General features: G+C 40.9%; 1 long non-coding RNA gene across 1 annotated transcript; it reads left to right on the plus strand.

Annotated features, from left to right (window-relative positions):
- Positions 1-197: 197 nt before the first annotated feature.
- On the plus strand, positions 198-11,225 carry LOC136485958 (uncharacterized). Its single transcript, XR_010766618.1, has 3 exons — positions 198-242; positions 10,806-10,957; positions 11,047-11,225. It is a non-coding gene; the product is annotated as an uncharacterized lncRNA (long non-coding RNA).
- The last annotated feature ends 7,427 nt before the right edge of the window (positions 11,226-18,652 follow it).

Consider the following 18,652-nt stretch of genomic DNA (forward strand, 5'->3'; position numbering starts at 1 on the left):
AGTCCCGGCTAGTATTACCAACCGGGACTCTTTTAGTCCCGGTTTGGGTGATGCCCCAGGAATAAAGATTAATCTTGAGTCCCGGTTTGGCCCCCTAACCGGGACTAATTATCCCGGCCAATAGAACAGCTCATTTCTTCCTCCCCGAGCCCGAGCCATTCCATTCAAACTCACTGCCTCTATTCTTCAGCTTGCTTTCTTGCTCTCTCCCCCTCCATTGGTGTTGCTCTTCGATTTTGGAGGTAACAAACTTAATCCTCTTATGTTTTATCAGTAGCTTATCTCATTTTGCGATGTAGATGCATGTGTAACTTTATATGTTGGACTTTATTATGATTTTATGTCATTTTTAGCTCAAAATCACATGATGATTTGCATATATGTTTGGATAAACAAAAGTTAAATTAGTTCATCAAAATCAATTGATAGTTTAGTATTGCTAGTATATGTAGTACATTTCATGGTTTAGTTAGATAAATAAATATTTTTATTTTTTTTAATATATTACTTTAGAAATGAGAAATTTACAATAGTTTGCAAAAATAAGTATAGAAAGTAACTTGATATGGTGGATTTGATTATGATTTCTATGTCATTTTTAGCTCAAAATCACATGATGATTTACAATAATAAAATCACTTGATAGTTTGGTATTTTAGTATTATACATAGTACATATTTCATGGTTTAGTTAGATAAATAAATGATTTTAGTTTTGTTTAAATATATTATTTTAGAAAATGTGAAATTTACACTAGTTTGCAAAAATAAGTATAGAAAGTAGATGACAACTGGTACCGGGTCCTCGGCCTCTCGTTCGGTTGCGAAACGACTGAGGCCAGAACTCCCTCTCATTATCTGCGGCAAGTGTAAGCAGAAGATTGTGATGGAGTACCGAGTCAAGAGACAGGGACCCAACAAGGGTCGTGTTTTCTACAAGTGCCCGGATCGCGATGTGAGTTTCTTACGCATTTGATTATTATGGCTAATTGACCTGATTTTCTTGAATATTTTTGACTAAATATTTTTTGGCTTTAATTTTAGTGGGAGGGCAATGGATGTGATGGTTGGTACTGGGAGGAAGATTATGCTACATACGTGCAGAATTCGGGTGTGCTTGAGGTAGCGGCTGCTGATGATGGGGCAGTGAGCCAGCAGGAGAAGCTTATTGATATTCAACAGACGAATGATTTGACTATTTTAGTTGCGTACGGTCACAAAATAATTATGTTACTGAAGTGCATTATAGTTTTAGTTTGTTTAGTGATAGTTGGGATTGCTTACGTTGTAGCCAGGCTTAGTTAATTAATCAACCGTGTGTGTGTCATCTATGTTGTGTAATAAAATACTTAATTATGTTCAAGGTTTTCATAATTTGTCGTGTAATGCAGATTATGTCACGCCATTGGATGTACAATGCCGATCGACGCTCCCAAGACTTTATTGAGGGCATGCACTATTTCTTAGGTGTGGCCGAGGCAAATAAGCGGGATGGTTTCATGTGCTGTCCATGTGCCCTATGTAAGAATTTAAAGGAATATTCAAGCTCAATGAGTCTTCATTCACATTTGCTTAAGTCAGGTTTCATGTCAAACTATATATGTTGGACTAAGCATGGAGAAAGCGGGGTCATGATGGAAGAAGGTGAAGGAGAAGATTTAGACATTGATGACATTATTGCTCAGTATGGTGCCTTTGATGATACTACAATGGGGGGAGATGAAGAAGAGGTAGCGGCAGAAGATGATCTCGGTGATGCTCTTGGCGATGCCATTCGTGATGCACTACAAGAATGCAAAAGTGAAAAAGAGAAAGTTAAGTTCGAGCGCATGCTTGAGGATCATAGGAAGTTGCTATACCCGACGGCCGAAGAGGGGTAAAAAAAGCTGGGTACAACACTGGAATTGCTACAGTGGAAGACAAAGAATGGTGTATCTGACAAGGCATTTGGGAATTTATTGAACCTCATAAAGAAGATGCTTCCAAAGCCAAATGAATTGCCCACCACTACGTACGAAGCAAAAAAGGTTGTCTGCCTTTTGGGATCAAAAATCCAGAAGATACATGCATGTCCTAATGACTGCATCCTCTACCATGGCAATGAATACGAGAATTTGGATGAATGCCCGGTATGTAAAGCATCGTGGTATAAGATCAGGCGCGATGATCCTGGTGACGTCGAGGGTGAACAACGTCCTAGAAAGAAAATCCCTGCCAAGGTTATGTGGTATGCTCCTATAATACCACGCTTAAAACGTTTGTTTAGAAATAAGGACCATGCAAAGTTGTTGCGGTGGCATAAAGAAGACCGTAAGGTAGACAATATGCTGAGACACCTAGCTGATGGGTCCCAGTGGAGAGCGATAGACAGGGAATTTCCAGAGTTTGCAAATGAGGCTAGAAACTTAAGGTTCGCCTTAAGTACAGATGGTATGAATCCTTTTGGGGAGCAGAGCACTAGTCATAGCACTTGGCCAGTTACTCTATGTATCTACAACCTTCCTCCATGGTTATGCATGAAGCGGAAGTTCATTATGATGCCGATCCTCATCCAATATCCGAGGCAACCTGGCAACGACATTGATGTCTATCTGAAGCCATTAGTTGAAGAACTTCTAGTTTTATGGAACAAACCAAGTGTACGTGTCTGGGATGAGTACAAACAAGAACACTTTGACCTACGAGCAATGTTGTTCGTAACAATCAATGATTGGCCTGCTTTAAGTAATCTTTCAGGTCAGACAAACAAAGGATATAATGCATGCACACATTGTTTTGATGACTTTGATAGTATATATTTGAAAAGATGTTGAAAGGTCGTGTACCTTGGCCATCATCAATTCCTTCCTATGAATCACCAAGTAAGAAAGAAAGGGAAGCATTTTAAAGGTAAGCCAGACCACCGGAAGAAGCCTCATAACCGAACCGGGGAAGATGTACTCGCAATGGTCAAGGATGTGAAAGTAGTATTTGGAAAGGGACAAGGCAGCGAATCTGTTCCCAAAGATGCTAAGAGACACGCACCCATGTGGAAGAAGAAGTCCATCTTTTGGGAGCTACCCTATTGGCAAGTCCTAGAGGTTCGTAACGCAATCGACGTGATGCACCTGACAAAGAATCTTTGTGTGAACCTGTTAGGATTCATGGGTGTGTATGGGAAGCCAAAGGATTCACTTGAAGCACGCCAGGACTTGCAGGGCATGAAAGAACGAGACAACCTTCATCCAGAGAAGACAGATGATGGACGTCATTACTTAAGTCCTGCTAGCTACACACTTAGCAAAGAAGAGAGGGACAGCATGTTCGAATGTCTAAGCAGCATCAAGGTCCCATCGGGATTCTCCTCTAATATAAAGGGTATAATAAATGTGCCAGAGAAGAAATTCCTAAACTTAAAGTCCCACGACTGCCATGTGCTTATGACGCAATTGCTTCCAGTTGCTTTAAGAGGAATTCTACCTCCACATGTACATCTAGCCATCGTGAAGCTATGTGCATTCCTCAATGCAATTTCTCAGAAGGCAATTAATCCAGTGGAACAAGCTACTCTATAGAATGATGTGGTTCAATGTCTTGTCAGCTTTGAGTTGGTGTTCCCTCCATCCTTCTTTAATATCATGACACACCTCCTAGTTCATTTGGTGAAGGAGATTAGTATTCTTGGACCTGTGTTCTTACATAACATGTTCCCCTTCGAGAGGTTTATGGGAGTCTTGAAGAAATATGTGAAAGTTCGTTCTAAGCCTGAAGGAAGCATCGCCCAGGGCTATGGAACAGAGGAGGTCATTGAGTTCTGTGTTGACTTTATTCCTGACCTTGCCTCGATTGGCATTCCCGAATTGCGACACGAGGGGAGACTCAGTGGTAAAGGAACTTTAGGGAAGAAAACATATATTGCCATCGAAGATGATTATTTCAATAAAGCACACTACACAGTTCTTCAGAACTTGTCATTGGTGCATCCATACATCGAGATACATAAGGAGTTCTTACGATCCAAGTTTCCAGGGAAGACTGAAGCTTGGATTAGGCATTAGCACATGGAAAGTTTTAGTGGTTGGTGGCGAAAAGAATGTCAAGGCGATGACAATATTGATGAGCAACTGTATTTGTTGGCTAGGCAACCATCGTGGCATATCCTCATGTACCAAGGGTACGAGATAAATGGGAATACATTTTACACAGTTGCCCAAGATAAAAGGAGCACCAATCAAAATAGTGGTGTTCACATAGATGGCACAGATCCAAATGAGAATATACAAACATATTATGGCCGCATAGAAGAGATATGGGAACTAGACTACGCACCTAATTTTAAAGTGCCTTTGTTCCGGTGCCAATGGGTGAAGCTGACCGGAGGAGGGGTAATAGTCGACAAAGAGTATGGAATGACAACAGTGGACCTCAACAATATTGGGTACAAAGACGAACCATTTGTCCTTGCTGCCGATGTGAGTCAGGTGTTCTATGTGAAAGACATGTCTACAAAATCAAAGAGAGGAAAAAACGAAGACATCAACTCAATGATCAATGAGCCAAAGCGCCACATAGTTCTTTCTGGGAAAATAAATATAGTGGGAATTGAAGACAAGTCAGACATGTCAGAAGATTGTGAAAGAAATGTCCGAATTCCACCCTTCATAGTGAAGAAAGATCCAAGCATCATGTTAAATGATGAAGACACTCCATGGTTACGACAAGATCATAACCAAGGGTCATACGTCAAGAAGAAATTCACTGTTGTGCCCGCATGATTCAAATTTCACAAGTGTGTGATATAGTTTTAGAAAGTCTATATGAGATTCAAGAATTTGTGACTAGTGTTTGATAAAACTTTCTCAAATTGGAAAATGAGCTATGTAACAATTGTAGATCTTGCTGAGATGATCAAACTTGGTATTCAGAGTTTTTTCATCTGAGGTCATTTAGTGTCTCATTTGAGCAAGTTTGACCAAGTCAAATTTGGTCAAATGAAAAAACAACACTTTGACTCTAGTATTATGAACTCTAAATGACTTCAAATTGAAAAGTTTTTAATACCAAGTTTGTTAAACTCATCAATATCTACAATTGTTGCTTTGGTAAACTTTCCAATTGAGATAGTTTGGACGGTTCAAATTTGTGATTTTTAAATTTCAACGCCTACAAACTAGTTTTTGGAACCCTAGATTGTCTCAAATTGAAAAGTTTTGAATACCAAGTTTGTTCATCTCATCAAGATATACAATTGTTGTTTTGGTCAACTTTCCATTTGAGAAAGTTTAGATGGCTCAAATTTGTGATTTTTAAATTTTGACGCCTACAAACTAGTTTTCGGAATCATAGATTGTCTCAAATTGGAAAGTTTTGAATACCAAGTTTGTTCAACTCATCAAGATCAACAATTCTTATATAGGCCATTTTTTCATTTGAAAAAGTTTGAATAAAATGTAGTTCAAATTTCACAAGTGTGTGACATAGTTTTGGAAAGTCTATATGAGATTCAAGAATTTGTGACTAGTGTTTGATAAAACTTTCTCAAATGAGAAAATGAGCTATGTAACAATTGTAGATCTTGCTGAGATTATCAAACTTGGTATTCAGAGTTTTTTCATCTGAGGTCATTTAGTGTCTCATTTGAGCAAGTTTGATTGGTCAAATGAAAAAACAACACTTTGACTCTAGTATTATGAACTCTAAATGACTTCGAATTGAAAAGTTTTGAATACCAAGTTTGTTAAACTCATCAAGATCTACAATTGTTGCTTTGGTAAACTTTCCATTTGAGATAGTTTGGATAGTTCAAATTTGTGATTTTTAAATTTTGACGCCTACAAACTAGTTTTCGGAACCCTAGATTGTCTCAAATTGAAATGTTTTGAATACCAAGTTTGTTCAGATCATCAAGATATACAATTGTTATTTTGGTCAACTTTCCATTTGAGAAAGTTTAGATGGCTCAAATTTGTGATTTTTAAATTTCAACGCCTACAAACTAGTTTTCGGAACCCTAGATTGTCTCAAATTGAAAAGTTTTGAACACCAAGTTTGTTTAGCTCATCAAGATCAACAATCCTTATATAGGCCATTTTTTCATTTGAAAAAGTTTGAAAAAAATGTAGTTCAAATTTCACAAGTGTGTGACATAGTTTTAGAAAGTCTATATGAGATTCAAGAATTTGTGACTAGTGTTTGATAAAACTTTCTCAAATGAGAAAATGAGTTATGTAAAAATTGTAGATCTTGCTGAGATGATCAAACTTGGTATTCAGAGTTTTTTCATCTGAGGTCATTTAGTGTCTCATTTGAGCAAGTTTGACCAAGTCAAATTTGGTAAAATGAAAAAGAACACTTTGACTCTAGTATTATGAACTCTAAATGACTTCGAATTGAAAAGTGTTGAATACCAAGTTTGTTAAACTCATGAAGATCTACAATTGTTGTTTTGGTCAACTTTCCATTTGAGATAGTTTAGATGGTTCAAATTTGTGATTTTTAAATTTCGACGCCTACAAACTAGTTTTCGGAACCCTAGATTATCTCAATTTGAAAAGTTTTGAATACCAAGTTTGTTCAGCTCATCAAGATCTACAATCCTTATATAGGCCGTTTTTTTATTTGAAAAAAATTGTAGAACAAAAATACTACATTTTCTTTATTTTTATAGGTTCAACAAAAATTTCTTGTCATTTTGGTCAAAAATCGAGAAAAAATTGAAACATTGACGTTACAATAATATGATAATAAATTTCCTATCCAATAATATTAGTTTTATTAATTTTAAGTTACAAATATATTTTTGCATTAACAAAATACTTAGTATTAGTAACATTTATATTCTATATTCATAAAAGAAATTAAAAACTTTAGGTTACAAAATCTTCCTATTTACAATAAATAATTAGTTAATCAATAGTATTTTTTAAAATAAATATTGCAAAGTATTGAAGTTGCTATAGAATTAATTGATTAACCTAGTATTAAACAAGGAGAACAAAATCAAAATCCTAGGCCTTTCCAATTACTCTAGCGGGCTATCAAAATTTTTAGGCCTTCAGTCCCAGCCCAGGCCAGAAACCGGGACTAAAGGGTGGGCGGAGTTGCCCGCCCAACAATATCTTTAGTCTCGGCTGGTAACACCAACCGGGACTAAAGCTCCTTTAGTCCCGGCTGGTAAGGTTGGACCTTTAGTCCCGGCTCGGCTTACCAGCCGGGACTAAAGGAGCTTTAGTCCCGGTTGGTGTTACCAGCCGAGACTAAAGGGTCCCGGCCTATATATATCGAACGGTTCCTGCCTGTTCATCTTCTACTTTTCGATCTACACGTCGATCTCATCTCTGCCGCGCCCGGCCATGTCGAGCTCGTCTCTGCCGCGCCGCCGTCATTGTCTACCCCCGCCCGACCGCGCCAATCCGCCCGCATCGCTTCCCGCCCAGCCTCGTCGTCGAGCCCCGCCCGGCGGCCGTCGAGCTCTCGTCTGCCGCACCGCGCCGTCGTCGTCTCGCCTGGCCGTGCGATCTCGCCGTCACCGAGTCGTACGCCTCGCGCGATGTGCTCAGCATGGCCCCGTGGCCGGCCAGCACGCCCTGCCCGGCCCGCCATCCGCCCCAGCTAGTTTTTAGATAGTTTTTTAGATAGTTTATATAGATAGTTTTTTAGATAGTTTTTTAGATAGTTTTTGATATATATGTTAGATTAAAATGTATTAAAATTTAATTAGTAGTGTATTCTTAGTTTTTAGTTAGTTTTTTAGATAGTTTTTGATATATGTTAATTAGATTTAAATGTATTAAAATTTAATTAGTACTTTATTTAGATATATACATATGCACTTATTTCTATGTGTTGAGAGAGAGAGAGAGAGAGAGAAAATTATATCATTCTATGTGTATATATACATGTACTTATTTCCATGTTTTTGGATCGAAAGTGTTTTTTGATTCGATTCTAAAGCCTATACCTTATTATTGTTTATCCTTATGAAATATTATGTGTTATTATATTTAATTGGATTTAGTAATTCTATATGTGTTATCACATGTACTTATGTTATGTGCCATAGTAATTCTATCTATGTGTTATCTTGAAGATACAAATGGCTGCTCCGGATGATAACTTGAATGATGACATAATGGCGGATATTATCAATGCCGACACCAATGCGGATGTAGATGACACGAGTCAGTACTTTGCTGATTATGAGGATATCCTGAATATCCCGGTGGTTGAAGATCAACAAATTGTCGCGCAAGAAAATACTGGCGAGGTATATTCGATTATCTATCATCTCTTATAGATGCATGCGTACGTATATTTGTTGTTAATCATTGTGTTTCTACTCATGTAGTCGGTCTCTGGATCTACATCAACCACCGGCAAGAGTAGGAAAGTCCGAGGGCCAAAAAAGCCATTAGAGGGCCGTTTCATAATATCAGAATTCGACACCGACACCGGCAAACCATTGGGACCATATGCTCAGACATATGTCAATCAATGTGGGTTCATTGTAAGGGATAGGATCCCAGTTAGTGCTCGTGAATGGAAGCAGAAGATATCCGCTCCTAATGTTAGTTTTGTATCTAATCGTGACAAGAACCTAGCTTGGAGAGATATCACTCAGCATTTCACATTACAAGCAGATGATGCTTTGAAGGAGCTAGTGAGGGATTGGACAACGAAGAAGATGGCAACATTTTTCTAGAGTTGGAAGAAGACATTGTATAAAAAGTTTATCTTGAAGAATGAAACGTCGGATTTCAATGCTAAGGCGTTTGTCAAGTTGGAGTCCCATTGGGATGACTTCATACAATACAAGACATCTCAAGAGAGTGAGGAACGTGTGATGAGGAATCGGCAGAATGCCTGACAGAAGCAATACCATCATCGCATGGGATCAGGTGGTTATAGGAGTGCTATTCCCAAGTGGCAGAACCTAGAAGCAGAGATTACTGCCAAGGGAATCATACCTGAAACAATAGAGAAGAACTGGCCTCAACGCGCGAAGAATTGGTTCTATGCTCATGGGGGAAGCCTAGACCTAGACACTGGCAAGCTAATTTTCGGCCAAAAAATTGAGAGAGCAACACAAAAACTAGCTCGTGCTAGGGAAGAAGCTGATAGTGGTGTTTTCAAGCCCAACAGAGAGAAGGATGAATTGACATATGCCCTAGAGAATCCCAAACATGGTGGTCGAACAAGAGGCTATGGGGTGGTTCCGTGGCTACAAGCATTCCTAGCAGAGAAGGATACCTACAGAAGCCGCTAGAGAAAGAAGGATGACGAGGCAGACCGAATCCGTGTATTGGAGTAATTTGTTAATGAGTCATGACAATCATTGCTTGAATCACGTGAATGAGAAAAATCTCTTGAGGCAAGAATGCAGGAGGAGATCAAGAGGCAAGTGAAGCTAGCAATGAGTCAAATGCAATCGCAATCAATGCCGAGAGTCACCATTAGCCCCGTTGGTCAGATGAACAGCAGTTGTGCTTCCACGGAGCTGCCAGTTATTCAAGATGACGCTGGGTTGCGTTTCCCTATTGATGACATTACCGAGCCTCTAACAACATGTGAGCTGCACATTCCAGATGGTAATAATGCATCAATCATGGTGGCTGTCGGGGTTGTATCTCCAATAGACCGAACGAAGACACCAAGAATCCATGGGTCAGTTATTCAACCTAGATATGCTAGCGTCTCGGTCGATAGAGTGCTCAAAGGTTACAACAATGTTCCTCTTGACATTGAAGGCGGTGATGGGGAGAAGACACTAGGAGAAGCAGAGAAGACATTTATTCAATAGCGCAAACGCTTCATCATCATTCCTAGGACGCCACCGCTTCCCCTACCTCACCCTAGGTATGAATGAAAGTGAATGAAATATTATTTTCCATTAATTTTATATTGGCTTCAAAAATAATTGACTCACAACTTGTTTTTGTAGCAGGGTCTCCCCCTAGCCTTGCCCAATCATTCATTCCCCATCTCATCACAGCGTCACGGGGGGCGAGACGACTTCATCCCCACGGCGATCTCCAACTCCTACACCAGCCCCATCGCCTCCACAATGATCTCCAACTCCTACACCGGCCCGACCGCCTCCACAACGATCTCCAACGCCTCCACGCCGGTCTCCAACACCGGCCTCATCGCCTCCATGCTGGTCTCCAACACCACGCTGACCCCCTCCACAGCAACGCACTACAGAGATGTCTAAGGTCCTGGCGGCAAAGAAGACCCCAAAAAAAGAGTTATTTCTCAAGAAATACTTCCTGAAAAGACTGATGAGCAAATAGCAGCTGAAGAAGACAAAAAAGTGAAAGATTTTTTATAGATATCCAAAAGCAGAGACAAGCGAAGCTTAAGGAGAAGCCATACTTTTACATACCACGAGATCTGCTGAGGCAGAAGGTCGAAGCTCACAAGAAAAAGATGCTTAAAGTTCATAAGCCCCCGCCACTATCAGACTATGACCGCTCCCTCGTGAAGTCACATGATGCAGATAAGAAAAGGAAAAGAGCATCAGGGAAGGATGTCCCATAGCTCGGACAACAGAAGCAACCAATGCAAAATCTTGTTGTTGCTAATGAATATGATTCCAACATAGAAGTCTATCGACCAGATAACTCTGGAGAAGTATCGGTTCAAGACCTTAATGCTTTTTTTGAACTAACTGGTTTAACCTTGGATCAATTGATGGGCAAAGCTCCAATCCAGAACCTGGAAGTTGATACCTGGAAGACTTATAAATTTGGCAAAAGTCTGTACAACCCTACGGCTCTGAATAAATTGGGTACGCAAATGTACTTGCTCAACAAGTGGTACATGCAGGCGTGTGGCAGGGGTGAGGAGTGGATCTTTGTCAGATTTAGAGACCATCATTACTTCCGTGGCGATGACATCTTACATATTAGTTTCGAAGAATTGCATCAACTATACCACATGGACGCTCTGGACAAATCAATCATTAGCTCCTTTTGTTTGTAAGTGATTCGTACTTTTATTTAATAAACTCACTTCCATGCGTACGTGTATATAATTATCCTCACATGTAACTTATATTTATATATAGATTCCAGATGTCAGAGCTCCAAAGAATACAAGACACCAGTGTTGGCTTCATTGATCCTTATATCGTATTCAAAACCGATATTATTGCCAAGGAGCAGTGGGTATCTGAAGCAAAGAAGAATATCATGAGGTTCTTCGTGAAGCAACACGACAAGACAACAATACTTTTCCCGTACAACTTTGAGTAAGTGTTAATAATAATGTAGTCTACACATTTTATGTAATATCAATACAACTTATATGCACGTACGTGTGTGTATAAACCAATGCAGGTTTCACTGGATACTCATTGTCATTGAGTTAAACTCAAGTCGATTAGTAATCTTGGACTCGTTGAGAAAAGAACGGGCACTATACCAAGATATGATAGACATTATCTAGGGGTAATTTCGATCTCTCGTGTACAACTATTATTGAATAGACTTTGCCATAATTTATTAACGATCGTACATTATTGGTCGCACAGGGTTTGGAAAGAGTTTATTCGGCAACACCGCAAGGATCGCAAGGCACCACTTAATGTAGTTGAAATACCAGTAAGTTGTACTATATATACTTCCCCACGTGTTTAATTACTATATCGTACTTCAATTTACGTGTGAGATGATGAGAATAATCTTCTTCTCGTACAGTGGTGTTTGTGGCTGCAACCAGGTAATAACTTGTGTGGATACTATGTTTGTGAATTTATCACTGCACACATAAGAAGAACTCCTGAAGATGTCCTCAGAGTATGTATATATCAATTTTTTTATTTATTTTTAAATGAATATATATGTATATATGTATTAATACTTTTCCTTTTATTTCAAATGCAAGACTGAATGGTTGAAACAAAGGGTCATGCAAAAAGACCATCTGAAAGCAGTTCAAGAGTCAATAGCAGGATTTCTTCTAGAAAAAGTGCTAAATCCCAACGGCGAGTTCTACTTTGATCCTAAGGAATAAATGATGTAAATTAAATGTTTATTGATATCGTTATTTTCGAGAACAAGATTATGAAAGTGTTGTATATATACATATATATCTATAATATATATAGTTTCATACTTTATTCGAATATAATAATGCTCGAGATGAGAATTAGATGTAATTATATGCGTGCGTGTATTTATATTAGCAGCGTAGAATACGTACATAAAAACAATTATATATTAAACAAATATGTGTAACTGAACTGAAAACAAATTAAAGAAAAAAAAGGAACCTTTAGTCCCGGTTGGGGTTACCAACCGGGACTAAAGGATGCGGCCACGTTTGCTCGGCTGGAACGCCTTTAGTCCCGGTTGTAACACCAACCGGGACTAAAGGTCCCTCTTTAGTCCCGGCTCGATGACCCGGAACTGAAGGTTCCACCTTTAGTCCCGGGATCGTTGTCCCGGCGCGGTAACCGAGACTAAAGGCCGTTACCGCCCGGGACAACAAGGTCATCCTGTAGTAGTGTCAAGAAGATGACGTCAAGAGGAGTAGAGATATATTGATCCAAAAATGGAAACATGAGACGAGGAAAGGGCGATTGCAGTCAGGCCACTGTAGAGAGAATGACGAGCTAGGGAATAGGGCGGGGAGTTGTTGATAATGAGGAAGTACTTTAGAGGGAGGGAGAGTGCAGCAGAAGTGAATTCGTCTTATGAAATCCATTTTGATTAAGATTTTAGATGCCGATCTCATACCACCACTAGTTCCCACTACAAACTGGCAGTGATACCAGTCTTTTAAAGATCCAGCGGTCACACTGTATCATTGTTGGCTCTAATCAAGCTGGTAGTGATCTTTGCGGCAATGCTCGGAGTCTTTTTTTGGAGGGACATATGGGTAAGTTCTCTAATATAAGATAAGTATTTCTGATAATTTTTTGGTTGTCAAATTTGAATATATATAAGAAAGGGAATAGCACTACTACACAAATGATTTTAGGAGGCAGTGCCCAAACATTAACGGAGGCGGGCACAAATTCAACCACCTCCTAAAATACCAGGCGGGCCAAAAATTAGGCCATTTTCGGAGGCGGGCCTCTTAAAAGGCCTGTCCGGGAAAATATACATGAGACCTAGCAAAAGTCCGTATCCAATACACCTATCGGGCTTATATATAAATAGAAGTTAGGGTTTCACCTCAGCATCGAACTCCCTATCATTTAGTCGTCTCCCTCCCTCCCTGAGCCGCCCCTCTCCCTCCATCAGCATCTCTCCCTCCATGAGCTGCCCCTCTCCCTCCCTCAGCCATCTCTTTCTCCCTTCGGTGGCCCCTCTCCCTCCCTCAACTAGGCCATCTCATCCCCTCCCTCCAACGGCGGCGCCCCTTCTCCCTCTTCCTCTGTCTGCCCTGGCTGACGAGAGTGGCCGGCCCCGGTGGCACAGATGTGGCCGGCCCTGGCTCGGTCGTGGGCGGCCCTGGCACGGATGGAGGCGGCCCCGGCGGCGCGGACGGAGGTGGTGCGGACGCTGGTGGCCCTGGTGCGTACGCACGCCTCAGTGGTGGGCGGCCTCGGCAGCGCGTCGCTCCCCCACCCAAGCAGCGGCCCGATTCGGCAACCACGAGCAAGCTTCGAGCAAGCTAGCGTGGAGCCCGACAAAGGGTGGCTATTGTGGGCTGCTGTAGACCAGATCCCGGTGGCGGGCGTCTTGATCCTGTAGTGGCAGGCCAGATCCAAGCGGCAGGAGGCCGGATCCCGATGGTGCGCGCTGTCCGGGTTCTGGCGAGCGACTGCGGTGACTGTGGCCCGTGGATAGGCTCAGCGGGCACATGGATGGGCCCGGAGGGCCTATTCACGGGTTTTTCTTTTTTTTTACTTTTCTTGTTTGATTTACGAAGGCGGGCAAAGCAACCGCCTCCGTAAAGTCCCCATTAGCGGTGACCTCTGATTGGAGGCGGTTGCAATGCCCGCCACCATTAATAAAAAATGCCTGCCTCCATTAAACTTTACGTAGTAGTGTAGGACGTCTTTAATAGATCAAAGCCATTGAATAAACCCAATTAAAGAGTTTCTCCAGATAATATGGTTGTCGTTTTAACAAACCTTGAGCACATGCACCTTATATAGAATGCATCCAGTACAATTTTTGAATCCATAATAATAACTTGTACTGACAATTTCAGGACCGGTTGATTATAAGGTTGACATAAAGCATCACACTACTGGAAACCAAAATTTCCTTGTCAGTGTAAACCTGACAGGGAAATGGCAAAAACCGACAGATGTTGACATTCAGCTTGTCGGTGGCATACACCAAATTTTTACGCATCTAATTAACTACTAGTAGCTTGACATGTTGCCCTCGATAAACATATACTATATGTTTCTTGGATCAATATTTGGTACATCATGTGAATTAGTTGGCCAATTGTTTTGGTGTTACTTCCATGGTTTTGTCTGTTGTAGACCTTGGATCCATCAAACCATGTCGCAAGATGCAAACCTGGTATTGATCAAATAATCAAGTTGCAAAGTGTGTAGGCTGTAGCAGGTGGCCCTCAAGCAACACTACTACAGAATTCCTTTGTACAGGAAGTCAGGGATGATTTGTTCAAGGAATTGGGAATTCATCATATGAGTTCTTGTTGGATATTTCGACAAGTACCCTTGACCATGCAGCCTAGTTGTTTTGCTTCCGGTGCTTTCCTTGTACATTGACTGGAAAAGAACGTTCTCTTCTTATGTTGTAAGGGTCTATGTGTTGGATTGTAACTCTCTCTCCATAATTTTGGTACATGCATTATCCAATATCAAACAGCATAACTGAAGTTAGTATAATTCGTATGTGAATGATTTAACATTATTTTCAACCACACTATGACAATTGAACTCTGTGATTTACTCAGGTATACTTCCTTTGAAGCATGGTTTGACCATTCGCCATTCAAATCATTTGGCTCTTCACCAGTTTTTGGGTCTCTCTGAGACATGGGAAGAATGTATCAAACGGGTTGACCAGAAATGACATAGGTGTTGATAAAAAAGCGTTACACTCTTATTTACAGGTTATTTTCAGGGTGACGTATTTGATGTGGTTTTGGTCCGTACTTCATAAGGAGGCCGATCGACCCAATTTCAAACAGGCATGTCGAATCATGGAAACTACGGCAGTGGAGATTTTCAGATAGAAGTATTAATAATAATTATGATACCAAGTAATTGTACCATGAAAATATATTCCGTAGTGAAACAAACGCTATTTTATCTAGTATTATATACAAATACCGGTAACTTCTCATTTAAGATTGGTCAGATATACGATAGTTTGACTTAGAACAAAGCTAACATTAAAAATTTATAATTCTTGGGATGGAGGCAAGGGCAAGACTACAGCTACATATATATTTTAAGACAGGGAAGGAAAAGATCAGAGTACTGTTCACATAACGAAAGAGAATCGGAAGCTAGTGGCGAGTTTATTAATAACAAATATGGTCAATGCTACACATGCATAATCACATATGAGTAGCCCAGTCATATGCTTGCTTTGTCTGTTCTAGGCCTCGGATCCATCAAACCATGTTGCCAAGTTGGAAACCTGGTATATATTGATCAAATAATCAAGTTGCAAGGTCTGTAGGCTGTAGCAAGTGGCCCTCAAGCAATTCTACTACAGGTGTATATTAATCCCACATGATACTAGTATCCTGTAATTCACAAGAGATCCGATACTACAAGAAATACTTCTCACTTTAACGAACCATAATCAATCAACACAATCTAGGGACACAAACACTCCAAAGTAGAAGGCTTTTGTAGGTGCGGTTCGAAAGTCAACAGTCAAGGGAAAAAAGGGTGGTGGCTCTAATGTTCATATGTGTAGAAGTGTATGTTTACCCCACATGATACTAGTATCCTGTCATCCACAAGAGATCCGCTGCTACAAGAGACAATTCTTACTTTACCCAACCATAATCAATTACCATAATCAGGGACCCAAACATTTTGATTATAACAATCCTATGCATAATTCGGGTTACAATAATTCAGTTGTTGTCCAAAGAGGAGTAGCACTCAGCAGTTCCATCTACATCCGTCCACCTGTCCGACTCCTCATTCTCAATCAAAGTCAATGAGTCACCATCTAGGCTAGACAGTCAAGGAATCTTGATTCGACTACTCTACTTCAAACATCAAAGTGTCAACTGCAAAGCGGCGGCAAGGGAGGCTAGGAGGCTGTACTAGCAAGTGCCAAACTATTGTAGTGCCATGGATTCCTCGAAAATTTGACATGGTTGGGCACCTGTACACCAGTGCCAACAAGCAGCGAGTCTAATTCTTAAGTTCTGTACACAATTGACTAATTGTCTTGTATTATGATTGAAAATATTTCCTTGAATGCTATATGTTGGTGCCATAGGAGCATTTATTGTTCTATTTAAGCCAGAAGGGCCCATTTTAGTGTTTCGAAAAGGCCCCTAATTTTACCAGCCCTGCCCTCATGAAAAGAACTTGCATGTGACAGATACCCACGTTATTTTCCAATGCAGCATAGCACGTTCTGGAATGAGATCACGCACATTCAATTGTTCAACTGTAACGCTATTACACTCACTACTGGAAAACTGGACTTTGCCGAGTGCCTGAGACTTTGCCGAGTGCTTTTTATCGGGGCACTCGGCAAAGCAATATTTTGCCGAGTGCCGCACTCGGCAAAATAAAGCACTCGGCAAAGGTGGATTTGCCGAGTGCCAGGCACTCGGTAAAGCCTGGCTCTCGGCAAAACTGGGCTTTGCCGAGAGCCGCGGCACTCGGCAAAGATCCCACTCGGCGAAAGGTGGCCGGCCCGTGACGGCGGCCACCTGCCGTCAGATTTTGCCGAGTGCCTAACGGCTGGCACTCGGCAAATTTTTTTTTTATTTTTAAAAACTTATTTTGCCGAGTGCCAGCCCCAGGCACTCGGCAATTTTTTTTTTTATTTTTAAAAACTTATTTTGCCGAGTGCCAGCCCCAGGCACTCGACAAATTTTTTTTTATTTTTTAAAAACATATTTTGCCGAGTGCCTCCTGGGCCGGCACTCGGCAAAGCCCACTTTGTCGAGTGCCCCGCATGGCACTCGGCAAAATATTTTTTTTTTATTTTGGGCCCTAATTTTTTTCTGGGGCCCTGTGACAGTATTTCAAACTCTATTTTAAAATTTGGGGCAATTTTGATTTTTTTTAAATATTTCATTAGTTTATTTCGTTTTGTCGAATTTTTCGGGATATTTCAAATTTGAACTGCTGGTACATGGAATAATGGACTTTGGTCATCCAAAAATTGATACTAATGATATTTAGGGTATATTTAGACCGTATCTAGGAACTTACATGAAATCTCGAGCATCTCATTGACGTAACATGTCGAGGTACTTGCAGAAAATATGATTTTAAATTATATAAAATGCAAACGAAGTCCGAAAATCATGAAACTTGTCGAGGCATCGTGTTATCGCATGTGGAGGCTGTGGTAAAAAATTGAGAAGGTTTCGAGCAAGTTGTGACGTCGGATGCCAAAAACCCAGACATCTCCACATGTGATCACAGTGATTTTTAAAAAAAAAAATTGCCGAGTGCTAGGGCACTCGGCAAAGTAATTTTTTAAAAAAATAATTTTTTTTTTGCCGAGTGCTGGGTCAGGCACTCGGCAAAATAACCGTTAACGGCCGGCGCCGCAACAGCCGAAAATATTTTGCCGAGTGCCGCCCCAAGCACTCGGCAAATTATTTTTTATTTTGCCGAGTGCCCAGATAAAAAGCACTCGGCAAAGACCCTTTGCCGAGAAAATTTTTGCCGAGTGGACTTTGCCGAGTGCTACACACGGCAAAGCCTTTGCCGAGTGCAAAGGGCTCTTTGCCGAGTGCTACACACGGCAAAGCCTTTGCCGAGTGCAAAGGGCTCTTTGCCGAGTGTAAAAACACTCGGCAAAGCCGCGGCCTCCAGTAGTGACTAGCTCTGCTCAGTCACCCTCATATCACCTGCAAAATTATGTGATTACACATAGACAGTCATATTTTGCTTGCATCTGTGATGGTCTGAGATGCAGATGATTTTCTCATGATCTTGTGCATCCTGAGACAGAGGATCGAGTGTCAGTTGACATGCTGTAACCCTGTTTCTATTGACATGCAGCTAGGAGGTTCAAGGCATATATAGAACATGATTGGAGCTTTACACTCTATACAGCTCTATGAACTTGGATAGCCTGGGTCATGTTCGGTCAACCAATTCCAACCATTTGCATGGTTAAGTCGACTGCACATCAACGTCGCGCCACCAACCCAGGAAATCAAATGTTAGCGCAAACAAGGAGCAGCACTAGGCGCAGTGCAGAGCAAGATCATCTGCCCCGTAGTACATTCAGTTCGAGTCCTGAGCAACCAACAGCAGCCTGTCCACTTGAAGGCGATCCCTCTCTCAGGCCGGTGGTCAAAACACCAAACACTGTATCAATGTCCCATGTCGGGAGAAGGTAGAGCTGCGTGAATGGAAGGAAACGAAGATTACACTCCAACTGCTGCTGCTTGATTTTTCCCAGATGAGCAGATGATGTTCCTGACGCCTTCTATTGCCATGTGCGCACTTAGATTATAGATTTTAATCGTTAGTATCTATCCTGTTGCAATCTCTCTGAGTCTCACAACACCATGAA

This window comes from Miscanthus floridulus, chromosome 10 (assembly GCF_019320115.1).
Source record: "Miscanthus floridulus cultivar M001 chromosome 10, ASM1932011v1, whole genome shotgun sequence".
In the NCBI taxonomy this organism is placed as follows: domain Eukaryota; kingdom Viridiplantae; phylum Streptophyta; class Magnoliopsida; order Poales; family Poaceae; genus Miscanthus; species Miscanthus floridulus.